The sequence below is a fragment of the Bos indicus genome, chromosome 15, assembly GCF_029378745.1.
Source record: "Bos indicus isolate NIAB-ARS_2022 breed Sahiwal x Tharparkar chromosome 15, NIAB-ARS_B.indTharparkar_mat_pri_1.0, whole genome shotgun sequence".
NCBI classification, from domain to species: domain Eukaryota; kingdom Metazoa; phylum Chordata; class Mammalia; order Artiodactyla; family Bovidae; genus Bos; species Bos indicus.
In genome coordinates, this window is record NC_091774.1 from 48,475,397 (window position 1) to 48,502,895 (window position 27,499).

A 27,499-nucleotide genomic window follows, 5' to 3' on the forward strand; every position below is an offset into this window, starting at 1 on the left:
TGGGTGGAGTTTGGGCAGGAAAGGAGGAGAGAAACTATAGGCCAGTAAGAGGCATGCACATAGGGCCTCTGGAAACTAAGGCGGCTTTTGTGCCTGCGCTCGGTGAGTCAGTGAGTGCTTTTTATTCCTATCTCAGCTCTTCTCCGAGAAGCTATTCTCAAGTCTCTTCAAAATAATCAGTCCTTTGGAAAACTTAGGCTTCCTAAGCAATGCAATTTCACACACCCACCTTGTCTTGTTTCCTTACTAAAGAGCTGTCCGATGCAGGAGTAAAGTACCCCCTTTACCCCAGTGAAGACCCCCACTGAGGACTCCCTTCAGGCAGCAGCATTGGCTTGCTCTTTACTGGCCTGTGTCCACCAGCTGAAGTAGGGAATCTGGCGAGTCTGTCCTATTAGGTCATGTTAGAGGAAATGGCTCAACAAACCTGAATCACTCAGGTGGTCAATTAGAGAGGTGATCACAGAGTGGTCGTTCACTGATGCTGACATTCAGAAGCTGGATGCTATGTGGCAAAATGACACTTTTACTAAACAGCTTGAGAAAGAGTAAACTGTAGGAGGGTTGTTTGTTGAACAATGACATCTAATACTATTTAACATATAATCCTTAGGATCTTATAAAATGAAGCTGTAAAAGTAGTTTTGTGTGTTAACACCAACTGGTTCTTTGTGTCAGACTGTTTCTAGATGTGTCTGTGTGGGTGTCGTTTCCAGATGCGATTAGAATTAGATCTGTGGACTCAGTAAAGTAGTTTGCTTTTTCCAGGGTGGGTGAGCATCGTCATTCAATTTGTTGAGGGATCTGGAAAGAACAAACATGTGGAAGAAGGAAGAATTTGTTCTTCTTGTTCCTGCCTGCCTACTTGAGCTGAGAGGCAGCTCTTCTATTGCGTTGAGACTAGACTGTACTGTGGCCCCAAGCTTCGGACTTGGACTGAGTTACATAGATTTCCAGCTTGCAGATGGCAGGACTGGAATTTCTTAGGGTCTGTAATTATGTGAGCCAATTCCTTACATTAAAGAATCTTCAAATAAATACTCATTATGAAAATAGATATATAAATAGATATTCTGTTTCTCTAAAGTACCTTGAATAATACAGTAAGGAAAAAATTCTGTGTTTTTCTTGGCAGAGGTGAACTATAATAAAGATAATGACCCAGATAAGCAGCAATTTCCAGACATGAGCCAAACAGTGATATTTTGCGTTTTTTTTTTTTTTTTTTGATATTGAGTTGTATGAACTGTTTAAAATTTTGGATATTAACCCAGTATTATTTATCTCAGTTGCAAATTATCTCCCATTCAGTATATCTTAATTTTGTCAAATGTTTCTTTCACTGTGTAAATGCTTTTAATTCAGTCCTGTTTGTTTACTTCTGCTTTTATTCCTTTGTCTTTGGATATAAATCCAAAAATATATTGCTGTGATTTATGTGAAACAGTGTCTAATTATATTCTCTTCTATGAGCTTTATGGTTTCAGGACTTACATTTAGGCCTTTAATCTATCTTGAGTTTACCTTTGTGTATGGTGGGAGGAAGTGTTCGGTTCTCATCTCATGTGTGCAGTTATACAGTTTTCCCAGCACCAGTAACTGAGGAGCTTCCAGAACACCTTCTTCAGTCTTTAACAAAGAAAAGAACATGTGACGCGGAAAAACTTATAAGTGTCATATTCTTTTCAGGAAAGGGCTTCACTTCTGGGGCCAGTGAAAGTCACTCATTCATGGCTAACTCTTTGCAACCTCATGGACTGTAGCCTGGCAGGCTTCTCTGTCCATGGAATTCTCCAGGCCAGAATACTGGAGTGGGTAGCCATTCCCTTCTCTGGGACATCTTCACAATCGAACCAAGGTCTCCTGCATTGCAGGTGGATTCTTGACCAGCTGAGCTACCAGGGAAACCCAGGGGTCCCTGATAAAAGGGAATGCCCCTCTGTGTGCAGATCTTTTCTGTTGTATACAAAAATCCAGCTCCTCAGTTTCTCATAACTAGGTACTTCCTCCTGAACTGGAGAACTGAGCATTCCAGTAAATGAAACAGCATCAGTGGCCCTGGGGGTTCATTTGTCAATAATTCAAGACTTCAGAATTTTCCTCATGAGTCAGAATCCCAGTTATTGTAGCATTGGGAAGATAGGAAGGAAGAGATCAAAAGAAGTATTTAAAAGACCAATCTTCCCTTGTTTCCCAGGGTGAGTGCTAAGACATGGATGTGTGCATACACACACAGACACAAAACTGGGAAAATTCCTCTTTGGAAACCTTGTCAAATCAAAGTTCATCCAAAGGTAAGAGGTTGATAATCCTTTGGGACAAATATGGATAAGAGAAAATACACTGGATCCACTTTTTAAAAAAAATAACTTTGAGTCCATAGGGATTAAAAATTCCAAAAGACATGGCGATTCCACCAACCCTGAATGCACATCCACTGCAGAATTAATTCCCCTCTTATCTCACTGAAGGAAGATATCATACTTTTTCCTTCATTCCCGAGAACTTTTAACTCATTAAAAAAGTACGGCTGACCAGGACACACAAAAACCTGCCCAAATCAGTGCTAAGAAATCTCACAATTATACCTCTGAGTCTTAATGTATCACTGTGAATGGTAACTTTGGGCCAAACAGAGCCTAAATTGAAATTTGAATTCAAAGAAATAGAATGATTGTACAATTTTTTGAAAAAATAAAATAAGGCATTATCCAGAAACATTTATTTTACAATTAGGTAAGATTTAAATAAAATTGTAATTCTTTCATCAGTGTGTTCTGTTTCTAAAACATAGAAAGGGTTATCATGTTGAATATAAGCTAATATTTATTCTGAAAATGACTTATTTTAGTCACAATGAGAGGGAAGCAGAAAATGAATAAACATCATATAGAGTACCACTTTTGAGCTAGAAGTTACAGAAGTTATTACAACTGTTGTATTGTTTAGTACACATAATGATAACTAGGTAAATTCTGTACATATATATATATATATATTTTGCAAATAAGATCCTGGATCTCATAGAATCTAGTTTACTTAGGTTTTCTCTAGTGGCTCAGTTCGTAAAGAATATGTTTACGGAATAAGAGCAAGTATGTAGCAATTCTGAAATTATTATAAAAAAATGTAATCCCACAAACACAAAGACACACACGCCTAGGCACACATGCTTTTCCATGACAGGCAGAGCTGGAATAGTCTTGACAGCAGCACAAAGGTGATCTAGGATCTGGAAAATGATGCATCAGTAAAAAGAATCCTTGTGTCCCTGAAAGCACAAACCTGTTTAATGAGACACTGACACAGGTTATATTTTTTGCTATTCAATAGGTCAAATACTTGTTATTGAGACACTTAGATGCTTCTCACTTAGTATCGTTTTGTTGTCGTTCAGTTGTTCAATCATGTCCGACTCCACGATTCTATGGACTGCAGCATACCAGGCTTCCTGTCCTTCAGCATCTCCCAGAGTTTGCTCAAACTCATGTCCATTGAGTCAGTGATGACATCCAAGCATCTCATCCTCTGTCGTCCCCTTCTCCTCCCGCCCTCAATCTTTCCCATCAGGGTCTTTCCAGGAGAAAATATCATTTATCATCTGACAATAATATTATGTATGGTGCAGTTTTTATATCGTGATTACATTAATAAAATAAACACAGCAGTTAAGGATGTTATTCTAGGTCACACTGCTAATATGTGAAGACAGTTCTGAAATAAGACACTCCGGGCATAACACTTCCACTCAGGTTTGCAGAACCTGACTCCTGGGTGTTTGAGACATATTAGTGTGTGTCAAGAGTCCCCATGCCTTCAAAGTCTACTCCCTAAAAGGGTGGGTGTCAAAATACCCTGAGATTTCATGATACCTGGGAATAATTACAAACTCCGGGAAAAGATGACATTATGAATACTAAATGAAGAGTGGTCTGAATTTCATGTGCTTGTAAAGATCTTAATCCTGCCATATAGGTATGCAAATACAAACACAAAGACGATGTCTTTCCATTCTGGCTTCTTGAGTATGTGACCCAATGGATCAATGATTTGCAGCAAGGCCAAAATATTCCTTAAAATCCAAGTCTGTTTCTGGAAATCTATACAAAAAGATACCGGCTCTCTTCTATACTCTGGGGGAAATTGAAGTGTAAGGGAATTGTCTCCAATTCTAGGTCTCTGGCAGGTAAAGAAGATTCAACTTTCCCATAAGTCAAGCATCTACTAAATACGGGAACTTGAGTTGCATGACAGTAAGAGTGAAAGTCGCTCAGTTGTGTCTGACTCTCTGCAACCCCATGGGCTACACAGTCCATGGAATTCTCCAGGCCAGAATACTGGAGTGGGTAGCCTTTCCTTTTTCCAGGGGATCTTCCGGACCCAGGGATTGAACCCAGGACTCTCGCATTGCATGCAGATTCTTTACCAGCTGAGCCACAAGGGAAGCCCAAGAATACTGGAGTGGGTACCCTATCCCTTCTTCAGCGGATCATTCCGACCCAGAAATTGAACCAGGTTCTTCTGCATTGCAGGAATAATGGAGCTATGAGGGATAGGGGCTGCAGGCACAAAGCAACCTTAGTAACAAAACCAGAAAGAGCACAGCAACACAGAAGAGATGGAAATTTTGCCTTCATTTTTCTCAGGTCTCAAATGCAGGTCTCAGTTTTACCTGCAGCATCTTGTTTTTTGGTTCCTGCAAACGATGCTCCACATCTGAGATGAGATCTCTCATCAACTGGCTCTGCTGGACCAGCTCATTCTCAGAGTCAGCCAGATTACATAGACCAACCTCCTCCTCAGTCTTCAGGTTTTGCCATTCCTTCAATTGCTCATTGTTCAGGATCTCTCTCAGGTCCTGACAATCACACAGACAACCCTTGCTGCAGCCATATATACTCCGGACAGGGACACAAGTCCCCTAGGAAATGCAGCAGCTGGGAGCTGGAGCACAGAGATTGGAGAGCAATGCCAGGGCAAGGATTGCTGTTGACTGCAGAGAGACAGCCCAAGGGGACTTGTGGTAGATGCAGTGGGAAATGTTTGTGAAGGAAAGCCAAGCACACATGGAGTCAGGGTGATACTACTGAGTCACACACAGGAGACAGAGCCATCTCCATACCCTCTCTCTCCCCGCACTTCATCACTGGACAGTGGGGACACTGTCCAGAGACAGAGACAAAAACAGAAAGACCCCTGAGAGAGGTGCCCTTTAAGTGCCTGATGCACCAAGCAGCAGAGAAGGACCCCAGTCAGGGTGGCCCTTTAAGTGCTTGATGTGCTGAGAAACAGAAGAGGCCTCCAAAATGGGGAAGGGTCCTGCAAGTGCCCGAGGCACCAAGAAACAGAGAAGAACCCCAACTGGAACGGGGGTGGGGGGGGAGTCCTGTAAATGCCTGAATGGGTCAAGCAAGAGAGAAGGCCTAGCCAAAGAGACCCTCTAATTGCCAGCTGCCAGAGGCTTCCCTGGTGGCTCAGACGGTAAAGTGTCTGCCTTCAATGTGGGAGATGTGGGTTTGATCCCTGGGTCAGGAACATCCTCTGGAGAAGGAAATGCCAACCCACTCCAGTACTCTTGCCCGGAAAATCCCGTGGATGGAGGAACCTGATAGGCTACAGTCCGTGGGATCACAAAGAGCAGGACACGACTGGGCGACTTCTCTTAGAGGCTAGGAAAAGACTCTAATAGGACCTCAGACAGTAAAGCGTCTGCCTACAATTCGGGAGACCTGGGTTCGATCCCTGGGTCGGGAAGATATCCTTGAGAAGGAAATAGCAACCCACTCCAATACTCTTGCCTGGAAAATCCCATGGACAGAGGAGCCTGGTAGGCTACAGTCCATGGGGTCACCAAGAGTCAGACATGACTGAGTGACTTCACTTCAATTCACTTCACTTCAGGACTGTAGCTCTTGCGATTGAGGCAGTTGGTGTCCCTGCGCACTTGACGCCACCAGAGTTCCCACGATCCAAGCAGCCGTGTCGCCTCCATGCTCAATCCTCATCGGGGCAGAGCTGCCAGAAGCAAGTTGTGGGGCTCCCTGGTGGCTCAGACAGTAAAGAATCTGCCTGTATTGCAGGAGACCTGGGTTTGATCCCTGGTTCAGGAAGATCCCTTGGAGAAGGGAATGGCAACTCACTCCAGTATTCTTGCCTGAAGAACTCCGTGGAGAGAGGAACCCGGCAAAACCCTAATAGCACCATATCTTCTGTGACACTTGCCACTGGCACCTCTATGTATCCAGCATCGCCATGGGTCCAAGCTCCTGTGCCACTCCCTCGAATGATCCCCACTTGGACAGAGCAGCCAGAGGCTAGGAAAAACCCTAAGGGTCCCTTATTCCCTGTTGTCTTAGCCACTGGTTTCTCTCAGTACTTGGGACTGCCAGGGCCCCTGTGATCCAAGCAGCTGCACCGCCTCCATACCAGGTCCTCGCTGTGGCAAACCCAAGTCCTCCAGAGCAGCCTCAGGAGCAAAGCCCTATAGACCACTCACATGCAGAGGTGCAGATAAAACCACCGCTGAAATCCAGGGGTAGTGTGGCTAAGGAAGAGAACCCAAAACCTTCCCACCAGTGGTACAAGTTGCCAATTAAATTCACGTGGTCAACTAGGCAGACTTTGTGTCTATGGAATATATATAAGGACAGTGAGAGGTCCTGAAAAAGAAAACGTGCTAGCACAGGCCGATGCAGATATTAGAGGCAAGAAAATGCAGGAGTAGGGCCAGATTAGAATCTGACTGTCCCATAACAGGTCTAGAGACTATCCCAGTATTGGAGGGCATCCTAGGGAGGTGAGGTGAACTATAACTCACAGGGAGGGAAAAGACACTGACAGGTGAGATCCAAGAAAAGCATTTGTTATTCTTATATTTTAACTTGTTCTATGATTGTTTCTGAATTTTTTTCTCTTTTCCTTATTTTCCCTCTGAGCTGTAGTTGTTGATTTTATTAATGCTATTAAATCTATTTACACTTTTTGAGAATTTTTGTTGTTGTTGTTAATCAGACTTCTTATTTCCTTTAAATATGTCTGCCTCTACAATGGCAACCCACTCCAGTACTCTTGCCTGGAAAATCGCATGGACGGGGGAACCTGGTAGTCTGAGTCCATGTATTGGCAGAGAGTCGGACAGGACTCAGCAAATTCACTTTCACTTTTCACTTTTATGCTTTGGAGAAGGAAATGGCAACCCACTCCAGTGTTCTTGCCTGGAGAATCCCAGGGACAGCGGAGCCTGGTGGGCTGTCGCCTATGGGGTCGCACAGAGTTGGACACGACTGAAGCGACTTAGCAGCAGCATCAGCCTCTACATTGACCTTTTGCAGTTGTGAAGGTTTTTCCCATTTTTTTAATTAAAAAAATGTAATATTATTATTTTTCTACATATATTATTTGTTGGCTTTTCTTTTTTGCCTGTTGTAGTTATTCTTTAGTATATATAAATCTCCTTTCAGTTCATTTCAGTCACTCAGTCGTGTCCGACTCCTTGCGACCCCATGAATCGCAGCACGCCAGGCCTCCCTGTCCATCACCAACTGCTGGAGTTCACCCAACTCATGTCCATCGAGTCAGTGATGCCATCCAGCCATCTCATCTTCTGTCATCCCCTTCTCCTCCTGCCCCCAGTCTCTCACAGCAACAGAGTCTTTTCCAATGAGTCAACTCTTCGAATGAGGTGGCCAAAGTACTGGAGTTTCAGCTTTAGCATCATTCCTTCCAAAGAAATCCCAGGGCTGATCTCCTTCAGAATGGACTGGTTGCATCTCCTTGCAGTCCAAGGGAAGCTCAAGAGTCTTCTCCAACACCACAGTTCAAAAGCATCAATGCTTCAGCGCTCAGCCTTCTTCACAGTCCAACTCTCACGTCCATACATGACCGCAGGAAAAATCACAGCCTTGACTAGATGAACCTTTTTTGGCAAAGTAATGTCTCTGCTTTTGAATATGCTCTCTAGGTTGGTCATAACTTTCCTTCCAAGGAGTAAGCATCTTTTAATTTCATGGCTGCGGTGACCATCTGTAGTGATTTTGGAGCCCCAGAAAATAAAGTCTGACACTGTTTCCACTGTTTCCCCATCTATTTCCCATGTAGTGATGGGACCGGATGCCATGATCTTAGTTTTCTGAATGTTGAGCTTTAAGCCAACTTTTTCACTCTTCTCTTTCACTTTCATCAGGAGGCCTTTTAGTTCCTCTTCACTTTCTGCCATCAGGGTGGTGTCATCTGCATATCTGAGGTTATTGATATATCTCCTGGGAATCTTGATTCCAGCTTGTGCTTCTTCCAGCCCAGTGTTTCTCATGATGTACTCTGCATATAGGTTAAATAAACAGGGTGACAATATACAGCCTTGACGTACTCCTTTTCCTATTTGGAACCAGTCTGTTGTTCCATGTCCAGTTCTAACTGTTGCTTCCTGACCTGCATACAAATTTCTCAGGAGGCAGATCAGGTGGTCTGGTATTCCCATCTCTTGCAGAATTTTCCACAGTTGATTGTGATCCACACAGTCAAAGGCTTTGGCATAGTCAATAAAGCAGAAATAGATGTTTTTCTGGAACTCTCTTGCTTTTTCCATGATCCAGCAGATGTTGGCAATTTGATCTCTGGTTCCTCTGCCTTTTCTAAAACCAGCTTGAACATCAGGAAGTTCATGGTTCACATATTGCTGAAACCTGGCTTGGAGAATTCCTACTTCTATTTAAGTTTTCTTTTCTTTCTTTCTTTCTCTTTTTTTCTCACCATGTTTATTAGTCTGTTTTGCTTTCATTGCTTTATTCCCCAGCTGGCATATTGCTTAATTTTGTTTTCCACATTATGTTTTTGTTTTGTTTTTAACTGATATCATTTTTTACTTTCTTTTGCTCACCAAACCAATCTCTTCTACTTCTTCTTTTTTTGTGTGTGACTGTTTTGGTTTTGCTTATGTGTGTATGTAAATAAGTGTACACATATAAAGTTCAAACAGGAAATTTATAGACAGGATTTTCTTCTTCTGTGACTGCAGTAAAACTGTTTCTGCTAAGTACGATAAAACCACAAATTATGGATATTGTAGAGAAAGTGTCTTTCTTCTTAAATAGAACTGTAAAGTGAAATTGTGCTTTGTTTTTTTCCAAGGTAGTCATCTACTATTATTTAATATAAATTTCTTGCAATGCTAGTAAAATAAAACCTGAAACAGTAAACTAACAAATCGTTTCTAAGACCCTATAGTAACTGGCCTGACAGAGGTGAAGTGTATGAGCTCAGAAGACAAGGGTCTAAAACCGACTATGGCAGAGAGGGAACAAGGAATACATAGCAGAGAGGAGAATCTCCAAAGTCAGCCTTGATGAAGAAAGATTTGGTTAGAAAGAGGGAGCTCCTGATGAGGAAAGAGATTTGACTTGAGTCTGTACTTGACTCACTGGGTCAGGAATATCCCTTGAGAAGGGAATGGCAACACACTCTAGTATTCTTGCCTGAAGAATTCCGTGGACAGAGGAGCCTGGTGGGCTCCAGTCCATAGAATCACAAAGAACTGGACTTGACTAAGTGACTGACACTTTCCAATTTCACATTCTGTGCCTGAGTACAGTGGGTACAGCTGGACATTCTATAAGGAGGAAGGGAAATAAATAAATAAATAAAATAAATCAACTTTTAATTAATATATTCAGTTAAAGAGGCTATTGTGATTATAAAGTAGGGCCTGGCAGCGATGAAATTGATAAGAAAAGATGTCTCACAATGATAATTATTTTATAATACACTAAAATATTTTTATTGAGGTATAATTGATATGTAATATGATATTAGTTTCAGGTGTAAAACCTAGTGATCCAATATGTTTGTAGAAATACTTCTTTTAAAGTTATTTTTAAGTAATGTTATATAATATATTCTTATAGCTTATTTATTTTATGCATAGTAGTTTGTTTCTCTTAAACTCATGCTTATCTTGTTTCTTCTCACTTACTTTTCCCCAGTTGCAAGCACTAATTTGTTTCCTATATCTGTGAATCTATTTCTGTTTTGTTTCATAACTTGTTTTATTTTTTTAGATTCTACATGTAAGTATCAATCTAGAGTACTTGATTTCCTTTGTCTGACTTATTTCATTAAGCATTATGTACTTTAGATCCATACATTTGTTGCAAATGACACAATTTCTTTCTCTTTTTTTTGGCTAATATTCCATTTTGTATATTTACCACACCTTTTTTACCCATTCATCTATATGGACACAGATTACTTCCTTATCTTCTTTATTGTAGATAATGCTGCCATGAATGTTGGGGTGCAGGTATCTTTTCAAATTTTTGTTTTTGTTTTGCTTTCTTCAGATATACACCTAAGAGTGAAATTGCTAAATCGTATGCTATTTGTACTTTCAGTTTTTTGAGAAATTTCCATACTGTCTCCATAGTGATTGCACCAATCTAAAATCTCACCCACACTATGTTAGAACTCCCCTTTCTCTGTAAACTCACCAATATTTGTTATTTGTGGTCTTTTTGATGATAACAATTTTGAAAGGTGTGAGATGTTATCTCATGGCAGGTGTGATTTGCTTTTCTCTGATGATTAGCAATGCTGAACATTTTTTCATCTGCCTGTCAAACACGTGTGTATTCTTTGGCAGAAGATATATTTTCAGGGCTTCTTCTCATTTTTAAATTGGGTTTTTTGTTTGTTTATTTGTTTTTTTATATTGAGTTCTATGAACTGTTTTTAAGTTTTGGATATTAATACTTTATTTCTCATATCGTTTGCAAAAATTTTCTCCCTTTCAGTTGGTTGCCATTTTGCTTTGTGGATAGCTTCCTTTGCTGTGCAAAAGCTTTTAAGTTTCATTAGGTCTCTTTGGTTTGGTTTTACTTTAATTTTTTTTGCCTTAGGAGACAGATCCAAAAACATATTGCTGTGCTTTATGTCAAAGAGTGATCTGCTATGTTTTCTTCTAGGAGTTATATGGTTTTAGGACCACCTGACCCAACTCTTGAGAAACCTATATGCAGGTCAGGAAGCAACAGTTAGAACTGGACATGTAACAACAGACTGGTTCCAAATAGGAAAAGGAGTACGTCAAGGCTGTATATTGTCACCCTGCTTATTTAACTTCTATGCAGAGTACATCATGAGAAACACTGGGCTGGAAGAAACACAAGCTGGAATCAAGATTGCTAGGAGAAATATCAATAACCTCAGACATGCAGATGACACCACCCTTATGGGAGAAAGTGAAGAAGAACTAAAAGGCCTCTTGATGAAAGTGAAAGAGGAGAGTGCAAAAGTTGACTTAAGGCTCAACATTCAGAAAATGAAGATCATGACATCTGGCTCCATCACTTCATGGGAAATAGATGGGGAAACAGTGTCAGATTTTATCTTTTTGGGCTCCAAAAATCACTGCAGATGGTGACTGCTGCCATGAAATGAAAAGACGCTTACTCCTTGGAAGGAAAGTTATGACCAACCTAGATAGCATATTCAAAAGCAGAGACATTACTTTGCCAACAAAGGTCCGTGTAGTCAAGATTATGGTTTTTCCTGTGGTCATATATGGATGTGAGAGTTGGACTGTGAAGAAGGCTGAGCGCCAAAGAATTGATGCTTTTGAACTGTGGTGTTGGAGAAGACTCTTGAGAGTCCCTTGGACTGCAAGAAGATCCAACCAGTCCATCCTAAAGGAGACCAGTTCTGGGTGTTCTTTGTAAGGAGTGATGCTGAAGCTGAAACTCCAATACTTTGGCCACCTCATGAGAAGAGTTGACTCATTGGAAAAGACTCTGATGCTGGGAGGGATTGGGGGCAGGAGGACAAGGGGACGACAGAGGATGAGATGGCTGGATGGCATCACAGACTCAATGAACATGAGTTTGAGTGAACTCCGGGAGATGGTAATAGACAGAGAGGCCTGGCGTGCTTCAATTCATGGGGTCTCAGAGTCGGACACGACTGAGCGACTGAACTGAACTGAGCACATACATTTAGGTCATTAATCTGTTCTGAGTTTACTTATGTATATGGTGTGCAGCTATCCCGTTTTCCAAGCACCAATACTGAAGAAATTCCAAAAACCTTCTTTGTTCTTTTACTGAGAAGAGACCCTATAATTGAGAGCAATGTATAGATTTCACATAATTTTCAGCAGAGAGCTTTACTTCTGGGGCCAGGAACCCCCCTTAGAAAGTGAATGTTCTTCAGTGTGCAGATATTTTCTATTCTCCTTTATATAAAAATTTAAATTTTCATATTCTCATAACTAGGTACTTCATCCTGAACTGGAGGATCAGCTATTCCAGTAATTAAAAGATATAATTTTCCCTAGAGAGTCATGTGTTAATAAACCAAGAGTATGATTTTTAGTAGTGAGTCAGAGCCTCAGTCATCATAGCAATGGGGTGACAGGAAAACAGAGGTCAAAGGAAAAAGTTAGAAGATCAATTTCCTTCAGTTTCCATAAATAAATTCCAAGACATGGATGTATGTGTGCACATACATGGAGAGACTGGAAAAATCCTCCTTGGAAATCCTTGACTCACCAAAGGGCTTCCATAGGTAAAGAAGTAGAGAATTCTTGGGAATAAGCAGGGATAAAGCAGATATTGTTTCAACAAAAATCCACATTTTATTTTAAAACTCTGACTCTGTTGAAAGAGTTAGGTATAAAAATTCCAGAAGACATGGGGATCCCACCAGGCCCTGGATGGATATCCATTGCAAGAATAATCCCTCCTATCTCAATGAAAGAAGACAACAGACTTTTCTTTCTGACAGTTCAGTTCAGTTCAGTCGTTCAGTCGTGTCCGACTCTTTGCGACCCCATGAATCACAGCACACCAGGCTTCCCTGTCCATCACCAACTCCCGGAGTTCACTCAGACTCACGTCCACTGACTCAGTGATGCCATCGAGCCATCTCATCCTCTGTCGTCCCCTTCTCCTCTTGCCCCCAATCCCTCCCAGCATCACAGTCTTTCCCATTGAGTCAACTCTTTGCATGAGGTGGCCAAAGTACTGAAGTTTCAGCTTTAGCATCACTCCTTCCAAAGAAATCCCAGGGCTGATTTCCTTAAGAATAGACTGGTTGGATCTTCTTGCAGTCCAAGGGACTCTCAAGAGTCTTCTCCAGAACCACAGTTCAAAGGCATCAATTCTCCGGCGCTCAGCTTTCTTCACAGTCCAACTCTCACATCCATACATAACTACTGGAAAAACCATAGCCTTGAGTAGATGCACCTTTGTTGGCACAGGAATGTCTCTGCTTTTGAATATGCTCTCTAGGTTGGTCATAACTTTCCTTCCAAGGAGTAAGCATCTTTTAATTTCATGGCTGCGGTCACCATCTGCAGTGATTTTGGGGCCCCATAAAATAAAGTCTGACACTGTTTCCACTGTTTCCTCATCTATTTCCCATGAAGTTATGGGACCGGATGCCATGATCTTAGTTTTCGGAATGTTGAGTATTAAGCCAACTTTTTCACTCTCCTCTTTCATTCTCATCAAGAGGCTTTTTGTTTCCTCTTCACTTTCTGCCATAAGGGTGGTGTCATCTGCACATCTGAGGTTATTGTTATATCTCCTGGGAATCTTGATTCCAGCTTGTGCTTCTTCCAGCCCAGCGTTTCTCATGATGTACTCTGCATAGAAGTTAAATAAACAGGGTGACAATATACAGCCTTGCCATACTCCTTTTCCTATTTGGAACCAGTCTGTTGTTCCATGTCCAGTTCTAACTGTTGCTTCCTGACCTGCATACAGATTTCTCAAGAGGCAGATCGGGTGGTCTGGTATTCCCATCTCTTTCAGAATTCTCCACAGTTTATTGTGATCCACACAGCCAAAGGCTTTGGCATAGTCAATAAAGCAGAAATAGATATTTTTCTGGAACTCTCTTGCTTTTTTGATGATCTGGAGGATGTTGGCAATTTGGTCTCTGGTTCCTCTGCCTTTTCTAAAACCAGCTTGAACATCAGGAAGTTCACGGTTCACATATTGCTGAAGCCTGGCTTGGAGAATTTTGAGCATTCCTTTACTAGCATATGAGATGAGTGCAATTGTGCGGTAGTTTGAACATTCTTTGGCATTGCCTTTCTTTGGGACTGGAATGCAAACTGATCTTTTCCAGTCCTGTGGCCACTGCTGAGCTTTCCAAACTTGCTGACATATTGAGTGCAGCACTTTCACAGCATCATATTCAGGATTTGAAATAGCTCAACTGGAATTCCATCTCCTACACTAGCTTTGTTTGTAGTGATGCTTTCTAAGGCCCACTTGACTTCACATTCCAGGATATCTGGCTCTGGTGAGTGATCACACCATCGTGATTATCTCGGTCGTGAAGATCTTTTTTGTACAGTTCTTCTGTGTATTCTTGCCACCTCTTCTTAATATCTTCTGCTTCTATTCCACATTCAAGGTCTTTCTGACAGCTTTCACATTATTGCAATAGTAAGTCTGATCAGAACAGACAAACACTTAGCTACAAAACTGGTAACAAATCCCACAATTACACTTCTGAGTCTTAACATATCATTGGGAATGATAAATTTTAAAACTTGGCAAAGTGACAAATTAAAATTCAATTTCAATGAGACATGTTTACTGCAGAAAAGTTTTTAAAAATAAGAAAAGGTGGAACTTCCCTGGCAGTCCAGTGATTAAGACTTGGCATTTCCACTCTAGGGGGAGTGCCAGTTTGCTTCCTGCTCAGGAAACTAAGATGCCATGTGTCTCTTGGTGTTGGCAAAATAAAGAAAGAAAAAAAGCTATTTATACAGAGAAAGATTTATTTAAAAATTAGGTAAGATTGAAAGAAAAGTATAATCTCTTAGTCAATGCATTCTGTTTCTTAAAACATAGAAATGGAAATAATTTTGAAAGGAAACTAGCATATATTCTTAAAGTGATTTCGGTGAAAGGGAATCAAAGAAAGAACAGACACCCTATGGGACTACTCCCTCATGTGCAAGAAATTACAGGTATTGTTTCAAACATTGTATTGTTTAACTTTCACAATACTAATCAGGTAAATTTTGTATAACTCTTTTTTTCTTACAAATGAGACCCTGAGTATCACAGAATCTAGTTTACTTGCTAAGAGCCAGTGGGTAGAAACAGAAAAACTATAATAAAATTCTAACAATCTGTGACAGGGAGAGCTGCTTGGAGTGATCTGGACAGAGGGACAAAGGTATCTAGGATCTGGAAAAAGAGAGGTCAATAAAAAATAAAACAAAACATTATGCCCCTGAAAGCACAAACCTGTTTAATAAGACACTGACAAATGTTTTATTTTTCATTAATTAATAGATCAAATATTTAAGCTGAGACACTTACATACTTTACATTTAGTAATTTTTATCTTCTCACAATGATTTTATGTATGTTGCAATTTTTATATCAAAATTACTTTAAGAAAATAAGCACAGTGTTTAGGGATGTTATTTAAGATTATACTGCTAATGTGTAGAGAGACAGGTCTTGAACTCAAATACTCTGGACACAAAACTTCCGCTCTTAGTACATATCATTTATGATATTTTCTCCTTAATTCCTTGATGAATAAGGGACATGAAGGATAAACAGAGACACTGCTCAGCACTCATTCTTTAGAGAATGACTCCTAAACTAAGTGACAGTGTGCAAAAGTTGTTGAAAAGCTTTCCTTCTTCTTAAGCAGTCAGTGGCAGAGGAAATGAGATTGTAAAAATTTGGCAGAGACATCCCATCAATACTATTCTTTCTTTAAGAGACATCAGTCTTTTTTCCTTAGGATATGGGAAATGATGAATTAAAATTTTCTCCTAATGCAAAAATGATACTGGGAAAATATGATACAAACAAATCTTGTACCCTATTGATGAATTGTTGTTGTTGTTATTTAGTCGCTAACTCATGTCTGACTCTTTGTGACCCCATGAACAGTAGCCCACCAGTCTCCTCTGTCCATGGGATTTCACAGACAAGAATACTGTAGTAGGTAGCCGTTTCCTTCTCCAGGGGATCTTCTTGACCCAGGGATTTAACCCACCTGCATTGAAGGTCTCCTGCTTTGGTAGGCAGATTCTTTACCAATGAGTCACCAAGGAAGCCTTTGATGAATTAAGGACATTTAAATTGAACAAGACGGAGGGGTGGAGCAATAGTAGATAAGCAAAGGTGTCTTCAGTTCAGTTCAGTCAGTTCAGTTGCTCAGTCGTGTCCGACTCTTTGCGACCCCATGAATCACAGCACGCCAGGCCTCCCTGTCCATCACCAACTTCCAGAGTTCACCCAGACTAATGTCCATCTAGTCGGTGATGCCATCCAGCCATCTCATCCTCTGTCGTCCCCTTCTCCTGCCTCCAATCCCTCCCAGCATCAGAGTCTTTTCCAATGAGTCAACTCTTCGCATGAGTGCCCAAAGTACTGGAGTTTCAGCTTTAGCATCATTCCTTCCATAGAAATCTGCACATATATCAAGAGACACTACAAAGAAGTGAGTGTGAATCTAAGGAAGTTCAAGAGTTTGGCCATCACAGAGTTATGGGAGCATTACATTTCCCAGGATTAAAATATGGAAATATTTTCTGAGTAAAGGAAGATGAAGAGAGTTTATAGATGAGAATTCCTTGGTTTGTGACATTGACAAATAAGACATCAGTATTATAGTCTAAGAAAACCCCAATACAATGAGGAGGAATACTCAGGGAGAGGGTTAAGATCAAGGGACCTGAGGAAGAAGACTCCTCAAAAGCATCATATTCAAACTGAACATATTATTTAACCCTCTAATCCAGTAGTTATATTTAGGTTGATATCTCCAATAGACATATTGACAATTTCCCTTGTTTTCAAATAGAAACTTCATCTTATATCCATGCTGTTTTCTACCATATGCTCCCAGGATCCAGGCAGGTTTTTCTGACACGTCTGCCTCCCAATGATATTTCTGTGATGTGATAACTGGAGAGCTCAGGACACCATGATCTTCAAAATCATCATTCTTATATATATTGTTTGGTTCCAAATCGCACACATATCTCAATTGCTTCTGGTCCTCAGAAATGGCAAGGTCCTAGCAAGAAGATTCAGGAACATGTGAACTGTGGAAAAATTACAGAGTTGGATTAGGTCTATGATGTAGGTTTATTTGTAATACTGTAAAAGGGATCTTAAAAAAACTTAAATGGAAAGGTAGTGTATGTGTGTGTGTGTGTGTGCATGTGTGTGTTGGGAGTGGAAATGGACATCTTAAAATATGAGATGTAATAGAAAATGAAAAAGTCTAAAAGATGATGAAAATAGGGTGACTTGATAACATTGTGATGTTTCCTTACCCCAGTAGCGTTGCACATCTGTCAGCCCTGAAATAATGATAATAAACCATAATGTTACATATAAGCCAGGGAGTCAGCTCTGAAATCTATTTTTTTCAGATTAGGGGAAGGGCTGTGCTGAGGTACTGAACTGATGAAAGAGAAATGAACAAACACTTGGTCACTTCCCATAAATATGACCACATCGTCAGCACGAAGTATCTGGGCTTTGCTATCTCTATCCACATCTAGAAATTGGAGGCTGCTCCCCATTTTACCCCATCACAAGAATTCCACAGACACCCACTTAGGTAGCACTCCTCACCATTATACACTCGCTGTATGTCTGTCAGATCAAGAGCTGAACACATTCTCCTTTGTCCCTTGGGGAGAGTTCTGGACTTCTTCAGGGTTAAGGTTTCACTCCTAGGGAAGAAAAAGATTGACTCCCACACGACTGACTTCTTGTTCCTCTGAAACCACTGACTTTCACTCCACTGATGCACTTGAACTGTCTTGGGAAAGGAGAGACTGGACACCTGACTTTGGCGCCAGAAGGAATGTGTGAATGTCCACCTTCCTAGTTACCCTCCATGTGACCTGGGACTGTACTGACCTGTCAGAAGGACAGTTTCTTCCTTCTTTAGCAAAATCATTAACTTCTCCCTCTCTAGCTCCTAGAAAGCATATGAAATTATTTGAAATAATATTTTGGTACCACAAAAAATTAATTTGTGGAAAAATCCCTGCATAGATACGTGTTCCAGGGAGGTGTCAGAACATTAGGTAGCAGGACCTGGCTCCCAGGTGTTTGAGACATACCAGGTATGAGAACACTGTCTAGAGAGTCCCCAGATCTTCAAAGTCTGCTCCCCAATACACAGGCTCTCAGAACACCCTGAGATCTCAGGTTCTCTGGGAATAATGACAAACCCTTGAGAAACAGGACATTAGGAATACCAGAGTAACAGTGGTTTAAATTTGATGTGTTTGTAAAAATCTTGATGCTACCATGTACATGTGGAAATTCAAACACAAGGATGCTAACTTTCCATTCTGCCTTGTAGAGTATATGAGCAAGATGGATCAACTGTTTGCAGCACAGCCATAATAGTCTTTGATATTCAAGTCTGTTTTTGGAAATCTAATCAGAAAGGTATAGAAGGGCCAAGTCTTTTCTATACACTAGGCAAAATTCAAATATAAAGGAGTTCTCTCCAATTTGGGTGCTTGGCCGATAAAGAAGACATGACTCTCCCAAGGTAATTCAAGCACCTACTAAATACGAAAGCTGAGTTGCATAAAGACACCAAGTGTGAATTAAATATTTGGGGTCACAGAAGTCTGTCATTGCAACGTCTTATTCCTATTATGGCTACTGACTAAACTCTGTGACTTTCAATGACTGCAATTATCTACAGTAGAAGTTGGTCCATTCTTAATCATTAGGAAAAATTTAGCCTTGATTTGTGAACAGAAATTGAAGGCAAATCTATATACCACTTTTTCTGCCTTGAGCATTGTTTCCCTCTAATTGGCCACCAGATAAATCTAGTCAGTGATTTTAATTATTTTTATTCCATAAATGGACTATCTCTGGTCTCCCACACGTACCTTTTCATGATGTTGTTCACATCCTAGTGAGGAAAAAAACATGAGTCAAGGAGTAATAGGTCTTCCCACTTAGAAATCTTCATTACATCCCCACCACCCCTGATTGTGTGAATATGATTGTCTCAATGTGAGAGCAAAAATAAAGACAAGAGCAAAGCCAATCATTCTAGAAGACGCTTGTGACGCTGTCACATTTTCAACAAAGGTGAAATAGCTTTGACGCTTGTAAAAGCAGGATGCTTTTAGTATGTGCTGATGAGAGAACATAAAAAACCGACATATTCACTTTCCTGCAAAGGCATAAAATGCCCCATGAGGCTATTTGAATATTTAACGTTTCTTTAATTTATTCAACAAAAGTATCAAGTGTTATACTATTATTTGCCAAGCTTGAAGTCAGGCTTTGGAGAACCAAAGAGGAATACATAATCCTAATATTCTTCACGCTATTAACATGGCTTTTATGAGGCTGGAAGTAAACAAATGTATTAATGTATGTGTTTTTCATGTCTCTCTAGCGTCATTTTACACACTATCAGTGATCTCTTTCACTCCCTTAAGTTCAGCATACGCACGGGCAGTTGATTTCCAAATCTTTAATTTTACTCAGTTTTGTCTCTTCAGTTCAGTTCAGTTCAGTCGCTCAGTCGTGTCCAACTCTTTGCAACCCCATGAATCAAGGCATGCCAGGCCTCCCTGTCCATCACCAACTCCCGGTGTTCACTCAAACTCATGTCCATAGAGTCGATGATGCCATCCAGCCATCTCATCCTCTTTTGTCCCCATCTCCTCCTGCCCCCAATCCCTCCCAGCATCAGAGTCTTTTCCAATGAGTCAACTCTTCACATGAGGTGGCCAAAGTACTGGAGTTTCAGCTTTAGCATCAGTCCTTCCAAAGAACACTCAGGACTGATCTCCTTTAGAATGGATTGGTTGGATCTCCTTGCAATCCAAGGGACCCTCAAGAGTCTTTTCCAATACCACACTTCAAAAGCATCAATTCTTTGGTGCTCAGCTTTCTTCACAGTCCAACTCTCACATCCATACATGACCACTGGAAAAACCATAGCCTTGACTAGATGGGCCTTTGTTGGCAAAGTAAATCCTCTGCTTTTGAATATGCTATCTAGGTTGGTCATAACTTTCCTTCCAAGGAGTAAGCATCTTTTAATTTCATGGCTGCAATCACTTTCTGCAGTGATTTTGGAACCCCAAAAAAGAAAGTCTGACACTGTTTCCACTGTTTCAGCATCTATTTTCCATGAAGTGATGGGACCAGATGCCATGATCTTAGTTTTCTGAACGTTGAGCTTTAAGCCAACTTTTTCACTCTCCATTTTCACTTTCAACAAGAGGCTCTTTAGTTTCTCTTCACTTTCTGCCATAACGGTGGTGTCATCTGCATATCTGAGGTTATTGCTATTTTTCCCAGCAATCTTTGTCTCTTAAATGCTTATTAATCTATTCAGTAAAAAATGAGTCACAAGAATCAGTAATTTAGGATGTCTAATGTGTAAGTTACTATTCATCAACTAAACTGCCTCCTCTCTTGTATCCCATTTTCATAATGTAACCAATAAGCACTCAGTCACTGTCCAAAAACTAGAGCATTTATCTGCACTTTAGTTTGTACTGAATCAGTTTTGTTCAAGTCCTTAACAGTTTATAGCTATCTAATTTTCTTAATCATCAGAGATGTTGTTTTCTTTGAGCAGATATTTATCAGTATATTTGATGTCTTTGTTATTAGACTTATTTACATGTTACCAAAAACTAGTACAACAGCTGGATCCACACACACAAAAAAACCCAAAAAACAAGTCTCTCTGCTGTTTTCTTTTATATGACAAAAATCAAAGAAAACTGCAATAAGTAGAAAATTTTGTGAATACAGTTACAACTTTAATCAATGATTAATTTTGAAGCGCCAAACTCGTCATCAGAATCTGGTCTGTGTCTTTCTCCAATTCTATTCACTCCACCTATGTTGACTTTGGAGAAGGAAATGACATCCCACTCCAGTATTCTCGCCTGGAGAATTCCATGGACAGAGGAGTCTGGTGGGGTATAGTCCATGAGGTTGCAAAGAGTCAGACACAACTGAGCAACTATCATTCATATTGACTTTATTCTCAGTTAATGAAGAAAACAAAAATCTCCTGACATAAACTCCAGAAGAAAAGAGAATTTTTCTTCCCATTATTCTGAAAAGTTCAGATGCTTGCAGGCATTAGCCTGTAGGATTGGGTGTAATATTAAAAGCATCATTGTGTTGTTGCTAGAACGAAATGAAGCAGTGGTACAGGAAGTTTCTATTTTTACTGAAATGCACTTGGTGTTAGGAGTAGATCATGATGGGATAGGAAACATTCTAATCATTAGAGAAACTATTAGGAAAAAAGAAAAAATATACATAGTTCAAAAATAACAAAACAATATTTTATACCAGAGATATTTAACACAAAAGAAGCTAGTTGAAGTGAAAGAGAAGAATGAAAACTAGCCATACAGAATGCAAATAGAAAAATGATAAATTTAACCAGGTCAATGATTGCATTATTAAATGGCATTATATTAATACTCCCATTAAAAGGAAGATTTTTGACTTGATAAAAAGCCACTATTGCTATCTACAAGACATACATTTTGCATTCAATGATACAAGAATGGTGAAGTTAAAAACATAGAAAGCTATATATCATACGAACAGTAAAGTTCAAGTGTTCATATCACAGATTCTGGGGTTTCTTGCCCAGTGTTACCTGCAGCATCTCCATTGTTGACCCTTTCAAACGATGTTCCACATCTGAGATGAGATTTCTCACCAGCTGGCTCTGCTGAATCAGCACATGCTCAGAGTCTGCCAGGTTACGTAGACCAACTTCCTCCTTACCCTTCAGTTTTTGCAGTTCCTTCACCTCCTCATATTTAAGGTTCTTTCTCAGTTTCTGAAACACTGCCTTGACATTTTGTCTCTCACGTTGTATTTGGTCCTTCAGGAGTACGAGAAAGAGAGAGAGGAAGACAGAGAGAGAGGAAGGAGGGAAGCAATAAGTAGGGAAGCTCACATGCTATTTCTTTTTCTCTACATCACATTTCAAAATAATAGTCCCAAGTCTGTATTGTTGAAGACAACTCATAGCCAAATGGGACCCCTGGCTGTGACTCAGTCTTCACACAGATATCCAGGATGCTCGTGCCTTCCTGTATTACTCTTGACTCCCTCCCACCACCTTCTGCTAAGGTTGAAAGCTGAGGACAGGTGTAAGTTGCTCAGTTATGTCTGACTGAACTATGAAAGTGTAAGTGAAAGTCACTCAGTTGTGTCCAACTCTTTGTGACCCCATGAACTATACAGTCTGGAATTCTCCAGGCCAGAATCTGGAGTGGGTAGCCTATCCCTTCTCCAGGGGATCTTCCCAACCAAGGTATCAAACCGGGGTCTCCTGCATTGAAGGCAGACTCTTTAACAGCTGAGCTACCAGGGAAGCCAGGACAGAGCCATGAGCCATTGACAAATGTCTCAATCAGAAGAGTCAAGGACAAAAACACATGACAGGAATGGAATCTGAGGTTCCCTTGTTATCCTCATGAGAGATGCCCTCTGTATAAATACCTCCCTTCCAGGATCTATGTTCATCTGTGATATGTTCCCTTTTTAGCACCACCCCTTCAGGGATAGGATGAAGGAAAAGACTAATCAAATGACAACTGTCAGGGAACAAAGAGGAAGGCCGCTACTTGTGACCACCCAAGGTCCTGTCCAAGATATCTGTCTAACTCCCTCAGGAAGTGCCTTCTCCTACCTTCCAGGCAGCAATGTCTGCTCTGACTTTAACTTCCAACTCCTCAGCTTCCAGCTGCTTCTCCCTCAGCTTCTCTAGAGCTTCTTGGAGTTTCTTCTGTGAGAAAAGAATCACACAGAGTCAAGCTATCGGCTTTCTCAGCATCACTGTAGAGGATAAATGAGAGAGAAATGAGGCTGATTTCCAAAGAGAATCCACTTTACAAAAACTGTAGAGAACAGCTATTAGAATCTATGACCTGGGAGAAAACCTGAGGAGGGGAATGTATTCTTAAGACTCAAGAGATAGGAGTCAGCATTCTCTTTCCAAAGAAGACTGGTTCTCTTTGTTCTAGAGAAACCTGATCCTGCAGCAGGGAAACCACACACCTCAATTCACCCAGTGTCCTCATTACCCTCCTGTTCAAAGTCATCATGAGAGCTTCTTTGGGCATCAGATCTCCACCTATTTCTGACTAAAAGTCTGTGTGTAGGATCATTACTTTGTAATTGGGGGAATTCACAGAAACGTCCCTCACACATCAGAGCGTGGGCATAGGATGAAAAGAGATCACAGGCCTCGAGTCCATGGTGACCAGGTAAACAAAGTCCAATGCAAAGTGGAGATTTCCCCTCAAGTAACACTTTATGATCTGTCTTTCCTCCATTCCGCTCTCTTACCTGATAGTCCTGGGCAACCTCTTCCATGAGGAATGTGTGGTGACCATGGTGCTCCTGGGACCGTGCACAAAGCCAGCAAATGACTTCCCTGTCCTCCTCACAGAAGAGCATGAGTTTCTCTCCATGGCGCAGACAGAGATTTCTCTCTTGCTCCACCTCTGGGCTCAACTTGACCTCTCTGAGCCTCTGTACTATGTTGGCCACATGCCTATTAGGCCGCAGGTTCCCAGGCTCATAACTAATTCTGCACACAGGGCACCTTCTGTCCTCGTCTTGGTCATTCATGGACACCATGTTGTTTGCAGTGATGCAGGCTTGGCAGAAGCTATGGCCACAGTCAAGGCTCAGGGGTTCTGTCAGAAGCTCCAGGCAAATGGGGCAGGTTACCTCCTGCTGTAGGTTCACCACAATTCCTGAAGCCATGAGAGCTGCTCAACTGCTCCGACTTGTCCTGACTTCTGAGGGTTCTCTTTCTCAGAGATCCCTGAGTGTTGGAAGGTTTAAAAGGGGACCGAGTAAGAAAGATAGAAATGCAAGATACTAGTTGTGAATAAATCAAGTACAGTCCAAGACCAGATTATTGAGGAACAAAAATGAACCATGAAGATACAAGATAAAAAGCTTGGTGACCTGGCAAAAAGGACATTTCATAATACTTTTAAATTTTTTATTTATTTTTTTAATTGAATGGGAATTTGCTGTATGACTCAGGGAACTCAAACCAGGACTCTATACCAACCTGGAGGGGTGGGATGGGGAGGGAGGTGGGAGGGAGGTTCAAGAGGGAAGAGACATATGTATATCTATAGCTGATTTATGTTGATATTTGGCAGAAACCAATATAATTCTGTAAAGACATTTCATAGTAATTTTAAATACTTTACTCTTGATTCATGTCACATGACAAATTCCATCCTTATCTGTGGAATTATTTTTATTATTTAATTTTACTAAACAAAAGGATGACCTGACACTTTTTCCACTAAGATCCTTATGTGACCCACCATCTATCCATGCCTCAAATATCCTCAGTATCAAAATATCAGTATGACTGTCTCTTGTACTTCAGTAAACTCTCCTTAAACATTCTCTTATCACATAGACGTGCTCTGAAGACTTAACACAATGTAATCATTGTCATCATTTGTTGGATGTTTACAATGATTTCCCTTATTGTCATGACATAATTTTACTATATGACAAGGATTCCCAGGTGGCTTAGTGGTAAAGAATCTGCCTGCCAATACAGGCAATGCAGGTGACTCAGGTTCAGTCCCTGGGTCAGGAAGATCCTCTGGAGGAGGAAATGGCAACCCACTCCAGTAATCTTGCTAGGAAAATCCCATGGACAGAGGAGTCTGGCGGGCTTCAGTTCATGAGGTTGCAAAGAGTCGATCAAAACTGAGCACACACATACAATATTTGACTATGTGTGTTTGTCATGGTGAAAGCAAACCCATTATCAGATATGTAAAGAGAGGTGGTGACTCACAAAGATCACGTATCTTCAATACAGAGTGGAACTAAACCTAATGTATTAGCGGTCCTCCTTTAGGGGCCTGTCTCCTACCCATTGAGCTAATCAAAGACAAACAAAGGCAAATTCATGGACTCAATTAATACCCAATGCAGTGGGGGTGTGGAAGTGAAGAGATACAGATCACTTGGGAGGTACTGGGAAGTCTTAGTGGGTAAACAGTGATTTCACCTTGGACTGAAATTAGGTCAAGGATATTGATAGGAGCCCAGAGATGTGTGTGTGTAAGAGGATTATAGGGAGGGAGGTAGTATCAATATACTCAACCGATCACACAAGTCAGGTATCTGAAGACACATAAACACAGGAGAAATAAATGTCAGTTTTGAAAAAAAACCTCTCAATTTATTGGGCAAGACCATTTGACTAATTATCACTAATAAGTAACATATGCTAGCAACTAGACTAATATCCATAAAAAGAAATATGAGTCTAAACAGAAGATTTAAACCACTATTAATTTGATATTCACCTGGAAAGTAAGAGTAAATAAGAATTCAGTCTTAGGTGCATATATATATATATATATATATATATATATATATATATATATATACTTGTATACATACAAAACAACAAATGTGGAAAACATTACCAAAAAGATGCAGATGTTGTTTAGAAATCAAATAATTGGAGAAAATAAGGGCTATCCAAGAATTTCAGCTTGAAAATACAACAGTGAAAGTGGAAACTGAAGAAGATAAAGGAAAATGGAATGAGAAAGAAGAAAAAACGTTCCAGGTAGAGGAAATGACTTGTGTGTGGAAGACACATCATCTTGTATGAGTTTGAAAAGGCCAGTGTGGCTGCTGTACAGAAGACTGCGGGGCTTTCTGCATCACAAGAGGCTGCAGTGACATTAAACATGACACTTCCCAAATTGTATAACTTTCAGGGACCCATCTCCAAGAGTCAGGAGAAGTTTCAATGTTTTTCCATCAGAGAGGAGTAGGGGCATGACCAGCTGTGCCCTTGGGCTGTGAGATGTTGGATGGACCCAGTGTGGAATAGGGAGGATCAGGTAGGATGCAGGCACAGTTGCTCAGTGGAGAGATGAAGATAGCTCGAGGGACAGGGTGATGAAGGAAATGCTGGGCAGCAGGTGAGATGAGAGATAAGAAGAGGTATAAGGACAAGATTGGCAGTTGGATTAGATATGTGGGGATAAGGGATAACATCAGTCCTAGAATGTTTCTTCCTGTAAAGGTAATATTGGCTTACTCTTCTAGGTTTTGTTATTGTTGTTTTTTTTTTTGTTTTGTGTTGTGTGTGTATGTGTGTGTATTTTGTTTTTCTGGGAAGCCTACTGGGTTACAATAAAGTGAAAACTCAGCTGACTTTTGAAAGGGTAACAGGCAGAAAGGCCAGGGATCTCCAAACAGAGGAAATAGGCTGCAAGTGTCAGACATCTTTTATGTCTCCCTTAAGCGGCAGGAGGAAACAAACTACAAGTGTCAGAATGTTTTCCTTCTCTATACAAAGTTAAAAGAAGGTTTCTCTTAAAATTCTGTGTTGCCATGATGACACCTGGTTCCGCATGAACTTTTCTCAAACCTTGAGGTTTTCTTATGGAAATGTTTTTCATAAGCTATGTTAATGAAACTATGTATTTGCTTTGGAATTTGCCTTTCTTCAGACTTCCCTGACTCAGAAAAAGCATCTGCCTACAATGTGGGAGGCCCAGGTTCGATCCCTGGGTCGGGAAGATCCCCGGGAGAAGGAAATGAAACCACACTCCAGTACTCTTGCCTGGAAAATCCCACGGACGGAGAAGCCTGGTAGGCTACAGTCCGTCGGGTCACAAAGAGTCAGACAAGACGGAGTGACTTCACTTTCACTTTCACTTTGCCTTTCTTCAAAGTGGTTCCACCTAAGACTAACATTTTTCCTTTTCTCAAATCTTGGGCAGATAATAGCTCAACAAACCAGTATTGATATCAATTATTTGATGGCTGGGGGATGATACACCTCATGCCTTCCTATCTCAAAAATGCATATTGTGGGAGAGGGGCCTGGTGAAACTCTCTCAGCCTTGAGGTGTCTCTCTTATCTGATTAATAGCTTTCTAACAGACATAAAACAGCTTGCTAAAACTAGCAGGGGGGACACTATTTCTTCCCCCTTCTGATGTCTATGTCAGAAGCTTTGTCTATCTCTTTTATACTTTAATAAAAATTTGTTAAACAAAAGCTCTGAGCGATCAAGCCTCGTCACTAGCCCTGGATTGAATTCCTGTCCTCCGGAGGCCAAGAATCCTGGTGTCTTTCACGGCTCAGCAGCAACCTTTCACTTTAAGGCCACATTTTTGACAGTAAAACTAGTCTAGATGTGCATTTTGGTAGGCGCACAAGATAACACGTTAATGAATATCAAGGTCGGGGTAGATATTATATCATTTCATGGCTAAAGCTTTGCTTAAAATATGGTGAGGGGCCTCCAATTATTTCTCATCCTATTCAAGATCCAGCTACTGCTGAGATGCATCAAGAGCCTATAAAGAAGGGAGGCACAGAGCATGCATTCAGACATGAAATGGCAAAATGTATTTTCCTTGCAGTGCTCCAAGGATCTAATATCAAAGCAGCTAGAT

At 40.7% G+C, this 27,499-nt stretch overlaps 1 long non-coding RNA gene and 1 pseudogene across 1 annotated transcript; one reads left to right on the top strand and one right to left on the bottom strand.

The window, feature by feature from the left end:
* The first annotated feature begins 41 nt into the window (after positions 1 to 41).
* Positions 42 to 27,479, top strand: LOC139187322 (uncharacterized). The gene is made up of 3 exons (XR_011570873.1): positions 42 to 102; positions 2,198 to 2,294; positions 26,546 to 27,479. It is a non-coding gene; the product is annotated as an uncharacterized lncRNA (long non-coding RNA).
* Positions 14,779 to 25,445, bottom strand: LOC109570039 (tripartite motif-containing protein 5-like; annotated as a pseudogene).
* Positions 27,480 to 27,499: the final 20 nt, after the last annotated feature.